The 13,334-nt window shown below is 52.3% G+C and overlaps 3 pseudogenes; all 3 read right to left on the bottom strand.

Annotated features, from left to right (window-relative positions):
• Nucleotides 1-4,743: 4,743 nt before the first annotated feature.
• LOC129627425 (uncharacterized) lies at nt 4,744-4,863 on the bottom strand (annotated as a pseudogene).
• Nucleotides 4,864-8,095: 3,232 nt separating this feature from the next.
• Nucleotides 8,096-8,215, bottom strand: LOC129627376 (uncharacterized; annotated as a pseudogene).
• A 4,701-nt stretch (nt 8,216-12,916) lies between these two features.
• On the bottom strand, nt 12,917-13,036 carry LOC129627424 (uncharacterized; annotated as a pseudogene).
• Nucleotides 13,037-13,334: the final 298 nt, after the last annotated feature.

The raw sequence follows: 13,334 nt of genomic DNA, 5'->3' as shown, positions 1-13,334 counted from the left end.
AGAATCGATGCCTTTTAATTGTGGTACTGGAGAAGACCTTTGAGACTCCCTTGGACAGCAAGGAGATCAAATGAGTCCATCCTAAAGGAAATCAACCCTGAATATTCATTGGGAGGACTGATGCTGCAGCTGAAGCTCCAGAACTTTGGCCACCTGATGCAAAGAGCCGACTCCTTGGAAAAGACCCCGATGCTGGCAAAGATTGAAGGCAGGAGGAGAAGGGAGGCAAAAGAGGATGAGATGGTTGGATGGCATCACGAACTCAATGGACATGAGTCTGAGCAAACTTGGAGATAGTGAAGGACAGGGAAGCCTGGTGTACTTCAGTCCATGGAGTTGCAAAGAGCTGGGCACAACTTAGCGACTGAACAACAGCAGTCATGGTTAAGACTCAACATTTCCAATACAAGGGATGTGAGTTCATCTCCGGTGGGAGAACTGAGATCCCACATGCCGTGAGGCCACAAAAATGAAGGCAGACATATACAGTACTGGGTGTACTGTATATTTTCCCCAGTGTATTTTTCTCAATAAACCCAAATCTGCCCATATATAAATTCTTGGCCTTGTCCATTGTACTATTCTACTTCTTAAACATGGTAGCAAGCTAGAGCCCTTGTTAGCTAGATGTCAGAAAGTTAACAGAGGAAGAAGGAGGTCACAAGGGACAAAATGGAGTAGATCAGATTGCACAGTGATTTTATAAATACTTCTTTCTGACCAATATGGTATGTTCTTAGCTAAGAGTGATTCTGATTTTTCCCGCTTGGTCCAGTGAAAATCAAACAGAGTTAAACAGACCTGGGTCTGATTCTCTGTTTCACCACCTACTGTCTGTATAACTCTGGGCAAAGCAAAGTGAGCCTCATTTTCTTCATCTGTAAAATAAGCTAAAACCCACCACCTTACCATATTGTTATGGGTTTAACTGAACAAACCTGTTAAGTGCCTGACATATAAAATACTCCCAGTAAATGTCACTCTCCCGCTAGTCCCTGTCCCAGTGTACTGAAAAAGATTATATGGTATTAGTATTTTTAGTATTCTGAAGATTGTATGATTCATTTCTTCTGAAGACATAGTTTTTCTTACAGAAGAATATTCAGTTATTTCATGATGGCATTTCCACCTCCAAAAAACACAAATGGTCCCAAAATGCAGACAAAGATGAGTACCTGGACACCCCTAAACCATCAGCTTTTGAATGACCGGGTGAGTAATAAGAACTATTGTATTAGTTGAAATCATACTTTGAAGGGAAAAAAAGCATTAAAATTTTGGTAATCAAAACATGAACAGGAATTGCTTAGGATTGTATAGTGGATAAAAAACAAAAACAAAAACAAAAAAAAAAAAACAAAAAAAAAAAACCCAAAAAACAAAATGAAGGATTTCTTCAAAAATTTTAATTGAAAAAAACTGAAATACATTTAGAACAAAAATAAAGAAAACTTTAATTGAGCCCCAGTTACCTGGCCAGAGTTGGCAAGAGATACAAAGTTCCTGCTTAGAAAGAAAGATCTTAGGGACTTCCCTGGTGGTCCAGTGGCTAAGACTCTTTGCTCCCAGGGCTGGGGCCCAGGTTCTATCACTGGCCAGGAAATTCAATCCCACATACTGCAACTAAAGACCTTGTGTGCTGCAACTAAGACCCAGCACAGCCAAATAAATTAATAAACATTTTTTAAAGATTTAGGAGATGAGAAGGAAGAGTGTCTACCAGCTCCCCTTCACCTCCATATCCAACTGGTTTTCAGGTTCTGTGAGTCTTCCTCCGAGGTCTCTTCATCCAGACCCCTTTTCTCCTTTGACTTGTGCACATCCAGCTCCACGTTCTCAGTTCACACACTCACCCCCCTTTGCCTGGCACATTGCAGTAACCCCTCAGCTGGTTTCACTGTCTCTAATCCATCCTCTATTCTGGTCCCAGAATGATCTTTCTAAAGTACCAAACTAATCCTATGAAGCAAGAGATAACAGACTGTTCCAAAGAATAAATTCCACCCTACCCACCATGCATAGCACTGAGGACCCCTTCATGTGTGTTAGTCACCGAGTCATGTCCGACTCTTGGATACCCCATGGACTATAGCTGGCCAGGCTCCTCTGTCTGTGGGATTCTCCAGGCAAGAATACTGGAGTAGGTTGCCATGACTTCCTCCAAGGGATCTTCATGACCCACGGATCGAACCCAGTGTCCTTTATATCACCTGCATTAGCAAGTGAGTTTTCTTTTTTTAATTTATTTGGTTGCAATTTTGTTGAAGCATGTGAACCCTTAGTTGAAGCATGTGGGATCTAGTTCCCTGACCAGAAATCAAACCCAGGCCCCCTGCATTGGGAGCATGGAGTCTTAGCCCCTGGACCACCAGGGAAGTCCCAGCAGGTGAGTTCTTTAACACTGGCTCCACCTGGGAAGCCTGAAAAGCTTTTGTCAAATTTTATGAGAATTTCTAGGGAATTCCCTGGTGGCCCAGTGGCTCAGTCTGTGTTCCCAATGCAGGGGGCTGGGTTCCATCTGCGTTCAGGAAACTAGATCCCACATGCTGCAAGAGTTTGCATGCTGCAGCTAAAGAACACACATGGCACAACTAAGACCCAGTGCAGTCAAATAAATAAAAATGTTTAAAAATTTCATGATTATTTCTAGATGAGCAATGATAAGAGAAATAACAATTTCTATTAGAAATGATATTTATTTTGTTGTTCAGAACTCCCATTTTATCACCCTCCCCCGCCATTTTTAGTTTGGTTTAGTTAGGTTCTAGTTTGGAGTAAAACTATTTTCAAAAATCTTAGCCTGCCATATGTAAAATAGATAGGCAATGGGAATTTGCTGCATGGCTCAGGAAACTCACACAGGGGCACTGTATCAACCTAGAGGGGTGGAGTGGGGAGAGAGAGGGGCTGCCAAGTCACTTCAGTCGTGTCCGACTCTGCGACCCCATAGACGGCAGCCCAACAGGCTCCCCGGTCCCTGGGATTCTCCAGGCAAGAACACTGGAGTGGGTTGCCATTTCCTTCTCCAATGCATGCAAGTGAAAAGTGAAAGTGAAGTCGCTCAGTCGTGTTCGACTCTTCGCGACCCCATGGACTGCAGCCTACCAGGCTCCTCCGTCCATGGGATTCTCCAGGCAAGAGTACTGGAGTGGGGTGCCATCGCCTTCTCCAAGAGAGAGGGGAGGGAGGTTCCAAAGGGAGGGGATATATGCATACCTATGGCTGATTCATGTTGAGGTTTGATAGAAAACAACAAAATTCTGTCAAGCAAAATCCTTCAATAAAAAAATAATTAAAATTAAAAAACTGTCAAATCACTATGTTGTACACCTGAAACTAACATTATATTGTATGTCAATTATAATTCAATAAAAATTAAATATAATACAAATTTAAAAAATCTTGGACCGTGTATATACCCATATGTATGTGAATGAATGTATCAGTACTTAAGACACACACATGGAAATTGCATATGTATACAGCAAACTGATAATAGTGAGTGCACAAGTGCCCAGTCTTGTCTGACTCTTTGCAACTCCACAGACTGTAGGCCTCCAGGCTCCTCTGTCTGTGGAATTTTCCAGGCAAGAATATTAGAGTGGGTCGCCATGCCCTCCTCCAGGGAATCTTCCCATCCCAGGGATTAAACCCACGTCTCTTTATGTCTCCTGCATCAGCAGGTGGGTTCTTTACCGGTTGAGCCACCAGAGAAGCCCAACTATCAATAGTGGTTTCCCCTAAACAGTTGGACAACATGGAAGAGTGGGAGGGAAGTCTGTTGGAAGAGAGAGTTTTTTTTTTTTTTTTTTACCTTATACACTGCAATATTTAACCATTTAAAAAACAAATATAAGTAAAAGCGAGCAAAGAACAGTAATGCTGAGAATTAAAAAACAAGGGTTCCAGATCAGCTATACTAAATAATCTCCAGGGAAAAGACATCCGAGAAGAACGTGAGGAGCAAGCATGAAGGGAATTGGTCATATTTTCAATATGGTGGGAAAATACAAGAGCTGTTGGAGCAGGATGGTGACAGAATTGCATCTGCATTTCCAAACGGTCATCTTGCTCCACGTCACTAATGATTGGAGAGACTCAACTCCAAACGCCAAGGAGGAACCACTTCGCCCGAGTCCGACTGGGCCTCATTGCAATGTCTGTCCATAGCAGATGCTGGAGAAGCTGTGGAGCAAAGGGAACTCTCCTCCACGCTGAGTAGGAATGGGAGTTGGTACAGCCGGGATGGAAAAGAGTACGGAGGTTCGCGAAGGAACTAAAAGTAGAAGTAGCCTATGGTTCAGCAGTCCCACTCCCAGGCATAGATCCACCCCCAGTCCAAGCCAACAAGCCAGATGCCCCGTTTGGGCACATCGATCTGTGCGCGCGCTCGCATGCGCATGCGCGATCGCCTGCGAGGCTGGGGGTGGGGCGGGGGCTGGGGCTCTGGCTGGAGTCGGTGCAAGCCCCGGGATTGCCTGAGGCAAGCCAAAGGAGCCCCAGAGGGAGACGGGACGGCCGGTCGTCTGGTTTCCTGAAAGCCGAATGCGAATGCGGAGGGGCTCGCGGGCCGCGGGGAGGCAACCCAGGTCTGCAGCGGGAGTCGGGGCCCCGGCCACCCACTCACTCCCCCCGCCCCGGGAGGGGCTGGGGCTGCGGGGGTGGCGGGGGGGCGAGGGGGGTGTGGGTCCAAGAATTGGGACGCGGGGCGGGGGCTAAAGGACCTCTTCTGGTAGGCAAAAAAGCCTCCAGCACCCGGAATTCCCAGGTGGTCTCCCATCCAAGATACTAAACAGGCCCGACCCTGCTTAGCTTCCGAGATCAGACGAGATCGGGCGCCTTCAGGCCGGTAGGGCCTGAGAAGGACGCGGCCGCCGCGGGGCGCCCTAAGAGCCTTGCGCTTCGCCTCCCTTTCGCTCTGACCTGCAGGTCGGGCCAACGGGCCGCCCCTCTCCTCGGGGGGCCCTGCTGTACTTGAGCCGCACGACCCGCGACCGCACTCCAGCCTGCTGACGCCGGCCCGGCCCCCGAACACCGCCAACACCAGACCAGCAACCGCCTGGCCGGGCCCGGGGGCCCGATGGGCTTCCAGGACCCCCCAGTGACCGGGAGGGCGTGCGTGCGTGCGCGCGGGGCCTGGGGGGTGGGCTGAGGGGTGCGGAGGTCTCGGCGCCCTCCCACCCCCGGCCACTCCAGACCCGGCCGCGCTGGCTGAGCGGGGCCTCCCCCCCCATCCCGTTCGCTGTCCAGGGCCGCGCGACCCCGGAGGTGTCGGTCTTCGGGGCCCGCCGCCTCCCGATCCCCGCGGCCCGGGGGCCTCTGAACCTCCTGCGGGCCTAGGCGCAGCGAATCTTGAGCGCCCAACTTGCCCGGCACCTGCCCGCTGCCCAAACCCACCGGGAGCCACGGAGGCGCGGTCGACCGGAGCGCCTCAGCCCCGCCCCTTTGCCCTACCGAGGCGCCCCCCTTGTCCCCACGCCGCCCGCCAAGCACCCGACCTTCCTGAGAGAGCAGACGAACCACAGGCAGGCACACAGACAGACACACACACACACACACACGAGTGTGGTCTTTGGAAATACTTCTGTTCGTAGTTGCTGGGTTGAGCCCAACTCTTATAGGACCCATGGAGTGCGGCCCATCAGGCTCCTCTGTCCGTGGCATTTCCCAGGCGAGAATACTGGAGTGGGTTGCCATTACCTTCTCCAGGGGATCTTCCCGACCCAGGGATCAAACCCGAGTCTCCTGCGGGCGGATGCCTTGCCATCTGAACCAGCACATTGCGAATTCCCTAGGCAAAATACAAAGAAAAGGGCTCGTGTGCTACTAAGTGGAAAGATGATTGAAGAAACAGAAGGTGTCCTTTGTTGGTATCTTGGAATCTTTCTTGAGTTTTCGTTGATTTTTACTCTTAAGGCTACTTGAACAAGGCAAGAGAGAAACCCCAGAACTGAAAAGCAATTGACTTTTTTGAAAGAAACCTGTGCAGGTTAAGCACTCTTCGTTTTTGAGAGATGGTGAAACGCAAAATCTTGATTCAACACATATGACTTTGGTGAACTTTATTTCAAATCTCCATGATGAACCCCTAAGGCGTCCAGGAAGAAAGGAGTAGAGCGGGAGGCAAAAAGAGCAACCTTTCCCCTTGGCGCCATCCCAACCAGCTGCTTAGTTCCTTCATCTCATGGACTACCATCTGGGCTTATCTGGTTTGTCTGATTCTTGTTTCAGGGCCCGTTTCTAGTCACAAGGCTGTCAAGAGTGGGGGGTGGGGTGGGGGGTGGGGGAAGCCCTTCTTTCCATTCCACATGAGACCCAGTGGACAATCCAGGCCCTGGCCACTGCATAGAGCGTGCAGCAACAATATCAACGGTGATGCTGGTTAACAACGCATATTCCTGGAATCCACTCCGTTGGCTACTGAGTGTGTGCGGTGGTGGTCTGGAACCTATACCTGGAAGCTTTCTTGATGATTGCAAATGACACCAAAGTCCGAGGACGATGGAAGATCTTCACGTTTCTGCAAGAGCCACACACCTCCAGAAGGAACCACAAGACTTGCCTGACATGGTCAAGGTCTAAGTATTGGACTACACGTCGGAAGGTCTCCACCTTTGCTATGGAAGTCAAACGATCTTTCTTGGAAATGAAAATGGATCACACTGAACGTTCACATTCTTCTAGAGCATTTGAAAAGCCCTAAACTGTAGAAATCTGCTGTACGAGTTCCTTGAAAGCAAGAACCCATACTGATGGATATGTCTTAGTGCCTTAGATTGTGCCTTGAATATAGCGTACACATGAACCCAGGAAAGGAAAGAATGGAATCGCCAAATATACAAAGAGATCAAAAGTGCCGAGCCAAGTGACACCTTGAGGCTTCCAAGAACTTTTCTGTCTTTCACACGCTAAGTAAATCCTGAGCACCTACGATGAGCTGGGAGGCATGTAATAAGTTTCTGGAACTAGAAGGCGGAGAGAAGCAGACACAGAGTTCCTGCTTTCACTGAGACGAATCTAATGATACATCACAGGCAGATCCTTGGAGAACTTGTCGAGGGGCCTCTACCCTCACCAAAACCTGGGTGTCAGGGAAGGCTTTTCAGAGTAACCATTGCGTTGAGGTCCATAGGTTGAACCTACGTAAACCAGGGTTGAGATGCAGGAAGAATTTCAGGCAGGGAAAACAGCATCCTGGAAGTCTACGTGACCAGGGAAACTTAGGACGTTCAAGAAATGAAAATGCCCTATGGGATGGAAGCCAAAGAGTGCAGAGGGCATTCCAGGGAAAAGACATCCGAGAAGAACGTGAGGAGCAGGCATGAAGGGAATTGGTCGTATCTTCAATATGATGGGAAAATACAAGAGCTGTTGGAGCAGGATGGTGACAGAATTGCATCTGCATTTCCAAACGGTCATCTTGCTCCACGTCACTAATGATTGGAGAGACTCAACTCCAAACGCCAAGGAGGGACCACTTCGCCCGAGTCCGACTGGGCCTCATTGCAATGTCTGTCCATAGCAGATGCTGGAGAAGCTGTGGAGCAAAGGGAACTCTCCTCCACGCTGAGTAGGAATGGGAGTTGGTACAGCCGGGATGGAAAAGAGTATGGAGGTTCGCGAAGGAACTAAAAGTAGAAGTAGCCTATGGTTCAGCAGTCCCACTCCCAGGCATAGATCCACCCCCAGTCCAAGCCAACAAGCCAGATGCCCCGTTTGGGCACATCGATCTGTGCGCGCGCTCGCATGCGCATGCGCGATCGCCTGCGAGGCTGGGGGTGGGGCGGGGGCTGGGGCTCTGGCTGGAGTCGGTGCAAGCCCCGGGATTGCCTGAGGCAAGCCAAAGGAGCCCCAGAGGGAGACGGGACGGCCGGTCGTCTGGTTTCCTGAAAGCCGAATGCGAATGCGGAGGGGCTCGCGGGCCGCGGGGAGGCAACCCAGGTGTGCAGCGGGAGTCGGGGCCCCGGCCACCCACTCACTCCCCCCGCCCCGGGAGGGGCTGGGGCTGCGGGGGTGGCGGGGGGGCGAGGGGGGTGTGGGTCCAAGAATTGGGACGCGGGGCGGGGGCTAAAGGACCTCTTCTGGTAGGCAAAAAAGCCTCCAGCACCCGGAATTCCCAGGTGGTCTCCCATCCAAGATACTAAACAGGCCCGACCCTGCTTAGCTTCTGAGATCAGACGAGATCGGGCGCCTTCAGGCCGGTAGGGCCGGAGACGGACGCGGCCGCCGCGGGGCGCCCTAAGAGCCTTGCGCTTCGCCTCCCTTTCGCTCTGACCTGCAGGTCGGGCCAACGGGCCGCCCCTCTCCTCGGGGGGCCCTGCTGTACTTGAGCCGCACGACCCGCGACCGCACTCCAGCCTGCTGACGCCGGCCCGGCCCCCGAACACCGCCAACACCAGACCAGCAACCGCCTGGCCGGGCCCGGGGGCCCGATGGGCTTCCAGGACCCCCCAGTGACCGGGAGGGCGTGCGTGCGTGCGCGCGGGGCCTGGGGGGTGGGCTGAGGGGTGCGGAGGTCTCGGCGCCCTCCCACCCCCGGCCACTCCAGACCCGGCCGCGCTGGCTGAGCGGGGCCTCCCCCCCCATCCCCTTCGCTGCTCAGGGCCGCGCGACCCCGGAGGTGTCGGTCTTCGGGGCCCGCCGCCTCCCGATCCCCGCGGCCCGGGGGCCTCTGAACCTCCTGCGGGCCTAGGCGCAGCGAATCTTGAGCGCCCAACTTGCCCGGCACCTGCCCGCTGCCCAAACCCACCGGGAGCCACGGAGGCGCGGTCGACCGGAGCGCCTCAGCCCCGCCCCTTTGCCCTACCGAGGCGCCCCCCTTGTCCCCGCGCCGCCCGCCAAGCACCCGACCTTCCTGAGAGAGCAGACGAACCACAGGCAGGCACACAGACAGACACACACACTCGCACGCACCCACGCCATGGGAGACAGCTGGCCTGCGCGAGCTCCTCAGCCAGAGCCATAGCACCTGGGAGAGGCCGGGGCCAGACCAAAGGCCCGGCGGACGGCTGTCGGGAGAGACAGAGGCAGAAATCCATGAAGCTTCCGAGACAGACTCCAAGACGGCAAGAGGGAGATACACACACACACACACACACACACGAGTGTGGTCTTTGGAAATTCTTCTGTTCGTAGTTGCTGGGTTGAGCCCAACTCTTATAGGACCCATGGAGTGCGGCCCATCAGGCTCCTCTGTCCGTGGCATTTCCCAGGCGAGAATACTGGAGTGGGTTGCCATTTCCTTCTCCAGGGGATCTTCCCGACCCAGGGATCAAACCCGAGTCTCCTGCGGGCGGATGCCTTGCCATCTGAACCAGCACATTGCGAATTCCTAGGCAAAATACAAAGAAAAGGGCTCGTGTGCTACTAAGTGGAAAGATGATTGAAGAAACAGAAGGTGTCCTTTGTTGGTATCTTGGAATCTTTCTTGAGTTTTCGTTGATTTTTACTCTTAAGGCTACTTGAACAAGGCAAGAGAGAAACCCCAGAATTGAAAAGCAATTGACTTTTTTGAAAGAAACCTGTGCAGGTTAAGCACTCTTCTGCCGGGGTCCAGCCCCGGCTGATCCAGGGTATTCGAAGCGGGGACGGCGTCGGCGACCTATTTATATTTATTTATTCATCAAAGATTCAAAGAGTAATAGAATGAGGATAGCTCAGTGAAGAAATTCAGTGGAGAAAAGCGGCTGAAATAAGGATAGCTCAGTAGAAAAATTCAGTGGAGAAAAGAAGCTGAGTGGCTTGGTTTACGCGGAAAATCAATATAACCCGTGACACCAGGTTAGCTCTGACCACGGAGGCCGCAGGCGCCCTCTCGAATAGCGGAAGGTGCCCCACCTTAGACACCTTCTCGAGTGGGTCTTAGAAGCCCAGGCAAATAAATGGTCGCAGAGGACATCCGCGCTCCAGATGGACACTCAGCTGGAATTTGGGAGAGAGAGTGACATGGGGAGACCAAGTTTCAGTGAACAAGGCCCGCACTTTATTTTCCAAAGTAGTTTTTATACCTTAAGGTATGCATAGAGGAAAATGGGGGAAGGGGTAGAGCCATGCAGCAAGCCAGGCTTTCTTCCTTATCATATGCAAAAGTTCAGGTGATTGACATCATCTTCTGGCCAGGAGGCCTGTTAACATTTTAAGAAACTTATCTTTCTCTAAAGGTGATTATTCCAAAGTCAGGCGCCAGCCTTCCAAAAAGCATTGGACAAAGCGGCATTTTACATTTCTATACACCCATTATATCAATCAATACACTGCCAAGGACACAGTAGGTAAGGAGTATGAAGACTTAGCAGCAAACTGGCTCAACAAGTGAAAAAACCCTTCACCAATACAATTTCTAATTAATCTTTTAACTACTCAAAGCAATCTGTGTTTAGGCAGTTTAGAACATCTCCTGCCTCTCACAGTTGGGAGGCTCTGAACAATCACATGTGGCCGGAAAAACCCATTCAGGCAGGCTAGAGGATTTCCAAAGGAGTTTGTAGGTTGAAACACTGTCACATCCAAGAATTATTAACTGGAGCTGTAAGCTAACTCTTTTTTCAGAGAGAGGTAGTGGGAGACAGCCCCCCATAAAGTCAGAGGTGTAGGTGAAAGCACAAAGCAGAAAGTAGGCAGACTCTGGTTTTGGGGGTAGATGCTCGAGAATTTCCAGGGGGACTCCTGAGGCTCGATCCCGCCTTTGCGTATGCCGAGCCTCCTTCCTCATGACCTTTGTCATGGGCGGAGTGCCTCACGCTGGCTCCCGGAAGTGATAGAATTCCAGTTGAGCTATTCCAGATCCTCACTCAATATGCAATATGCCGGCTCCCAACACTCTTCGTTTTTGAGAGATGGTGAAATGCAAAATCTTGATTCAACACATATGACTTTGGTGAACTTTATTTCAAATCTCCATGATGAACCCCTAAGGCGTCCAGGAAGAAAGGAGTAGAGCGGGAGACAAAAAGAGCAACCTTTCCCCTTGGCGCCATCCCAACCAGCTGCTTAGTTCCTTCATCTCATGGACTACCATCTGGGCTTATCTGGTTTGTCTGATTCTTGTTTCGGGGCCCGTTTCTAGTCACAAGGCTGTCAACAGTGGGGGGTGGGGTGGGGTGGGGGGGAAGCCCTTCTTTCCATTCCACATGAGACCCAGTGGACAATCCAGGCCCTGGCCACTGCATAGAGCGTGCAGCAACAATATCAACGGTGATGCTGGTTAACAACGCATATTCCTGGAATCCACTCCGTTGGCTACTGAGTGTGTGCGGTGGTGGTCTGGAACCTATACCTGGAAGCTTTCTTGATGATTGCAAATGACACCAAAGTCCGAGGACGATGGAAGATCTTCACGTTTCTGCAAGAGCCACACACCTCCAGAAGGAACCGCAAGACTTGCCTGACATGGTCAAGGTCTAAGTATTGGACTACACGTCGGAAGGTCTCCACCTTTGCTATGGAAGTCAAACGATCTTTCTTGGAAATGAAAATGGATCACACTGAACGTTCACATTCTTCTAGAGCATTTGAAAAGCCCTAAACTGTAGAAATCTGCTGTACGAGTTCCTTGAAAGCAAGAACCCATACTGATGGATATGTCTTAGTGCCTTAGATTGTGCCTTGAATATAGCGTACACATGAACCCAGGAAAGGAAAGAATGGAATCGCCAAATATACAAAGAGATCAAAAGTGCCGAGCCAAGTGACACCTTGAGGCTTCCAAGAACTTTTCTGTCTTTCACACGCTAAGTAAATCCTGAGCACCTACGATGAGCTGGGAGGCATGTAATAAGTTTCTGGAACTAGAAGGCGGAGAGAAGCAGACACAGAGTTCCTGCTTTCACTGAGACGAATCTGATGATACATCACAGGCAGATCCTTGGAGAACTTGTCGAGGGGCCTCTACCCTCACCAAAACCTGGGTGTCAGGGAAGGCTTTTCAGAGTAACCATTGCGTTGAGGTCCATAGGTTGAACCTACGTAAACCAGGGTTGAGATGCAGGAAGAATTTCAGGCAGGGAAAACAGCATCCTGGAAGTCTACGTGACCAGGGAACCTTAGGACGTTCAAGAAATGAAAATGCCCTATGGGATGGAAGCCAAAGAGTGCAGAGGGCATTCCAGGGAAAAGACATCCGAGAAGAACGTGAGGAGCAGGCATGAAGGGAATTGGTCGTATCTTCAATATGATGGGAAAATACAAGAGCCGTTGGAGCAGGATGGTGACAGAATTGCATCTGCATTTCCAAACGGTCATCTTGCTCCACGTCACTAATGATTGGAGAGACTCAACTCCAAACGCCAAGGAGGGACCACTTCGCCCGAGTCCGACTGGGCCTCATTGCAATGTCTGTCCATAGCAGATGCTGGAGAAGCTGTGGAGCAAAGGGAACTCTCCTCCACGCTGAGTAGGAATGGGAGTTGGTACAGCCGGGATGGAAAAGAGTATGGAGGTTCGCGAAGGAACTAAACGTAGAAGTAGCCTATGGTTCAGCAGTCCCACTCCCAGGCATAGATCCACCCCCAGTCCAAGCCAACAAGCCAGATGCCCGGTTTGGGCACATCGATCTGTGCGCGCGCTCGCATGCGCATGCGCGATCGCCTGCGAGGCTGGGGGTGGGGCGGGGGCTGGGGCTCTGGCTGGAGTCGGTGCAAGCCCCGGGATTGCCTGAGGCAAGCCAAAGGAGCCCCAGAGGGAGACGGGACGGCCGGTCGTCTGGTTTCCTGAAAGCCGAATGCGAATGCGGAGGGGCTCGCGGGCCTCGGGGAGGCAACCCAGGTCTGCAGCGGGAGTCGGGGCCCCGGCCACCCACTCACTCCCCCCGCCCCGGGAGGGGCTGGGGCTGCGGGGGTGGCGGGGGGGCGAGGGGGGTGTGGGTCCAAGAATTGGGACGCGGGGCGGGGGCTAAAGGACCTCTTCTGGTAGGCAAAAAAGCCTCCAGCACCCGGAATTCCCAGGTGGTCTCCCATCCAAGATACTAAACAGGCCCGACCCTGCTTAGCTTCCGAGATCAGACGAGATCGGGCGCCTTCAGGCCGGTAGGGCCTGAGAAGGACGCGGTCGCCGCGGGGCGCCCTAAGAGACTTGCGCTTCGCCTCCCTTTCGCTCTGACCTGCAGGTCGGGCCAACGGGCCGCCCCTCTCCTCGGGGAGCCGTGCTGTACTTGAGCCTCACGACCCGCGACCGCACTCCAGCCTGCTGACGCCGGCCCGGCCCCCGAACACCGCCAACACCAGACCAGCAACCGCCTGGCCGGGCCGGGGGCCCGATGGGCTTCCAGGACCCCCCAGTGACCGGGAGGGCGTGCGTGCGTGCGCGCGGGGCCTGGGGGGTGGGCTGAGGGGTGCGGA

Source organism: Bubalus kerabau, chromosome 14 (assembly GCF_029407905.1).
Source record: "Bubalus kerabau isolate K-KA32 ecotype Philippines breed swamp buffalo chromosome 14, PCC_UOA_SB_1v2, whole genome shotgun sequence".
Classification (NCBI taxonomy): Eukaryota; Metazoa; Chordata; class Mammalia; order Artiodactyla; family Bovidae; genus Bubalus; species Bubalus kerabau.
This window is presented reverse-complemented; position numbering and strand designations above follow the sequence as displayed.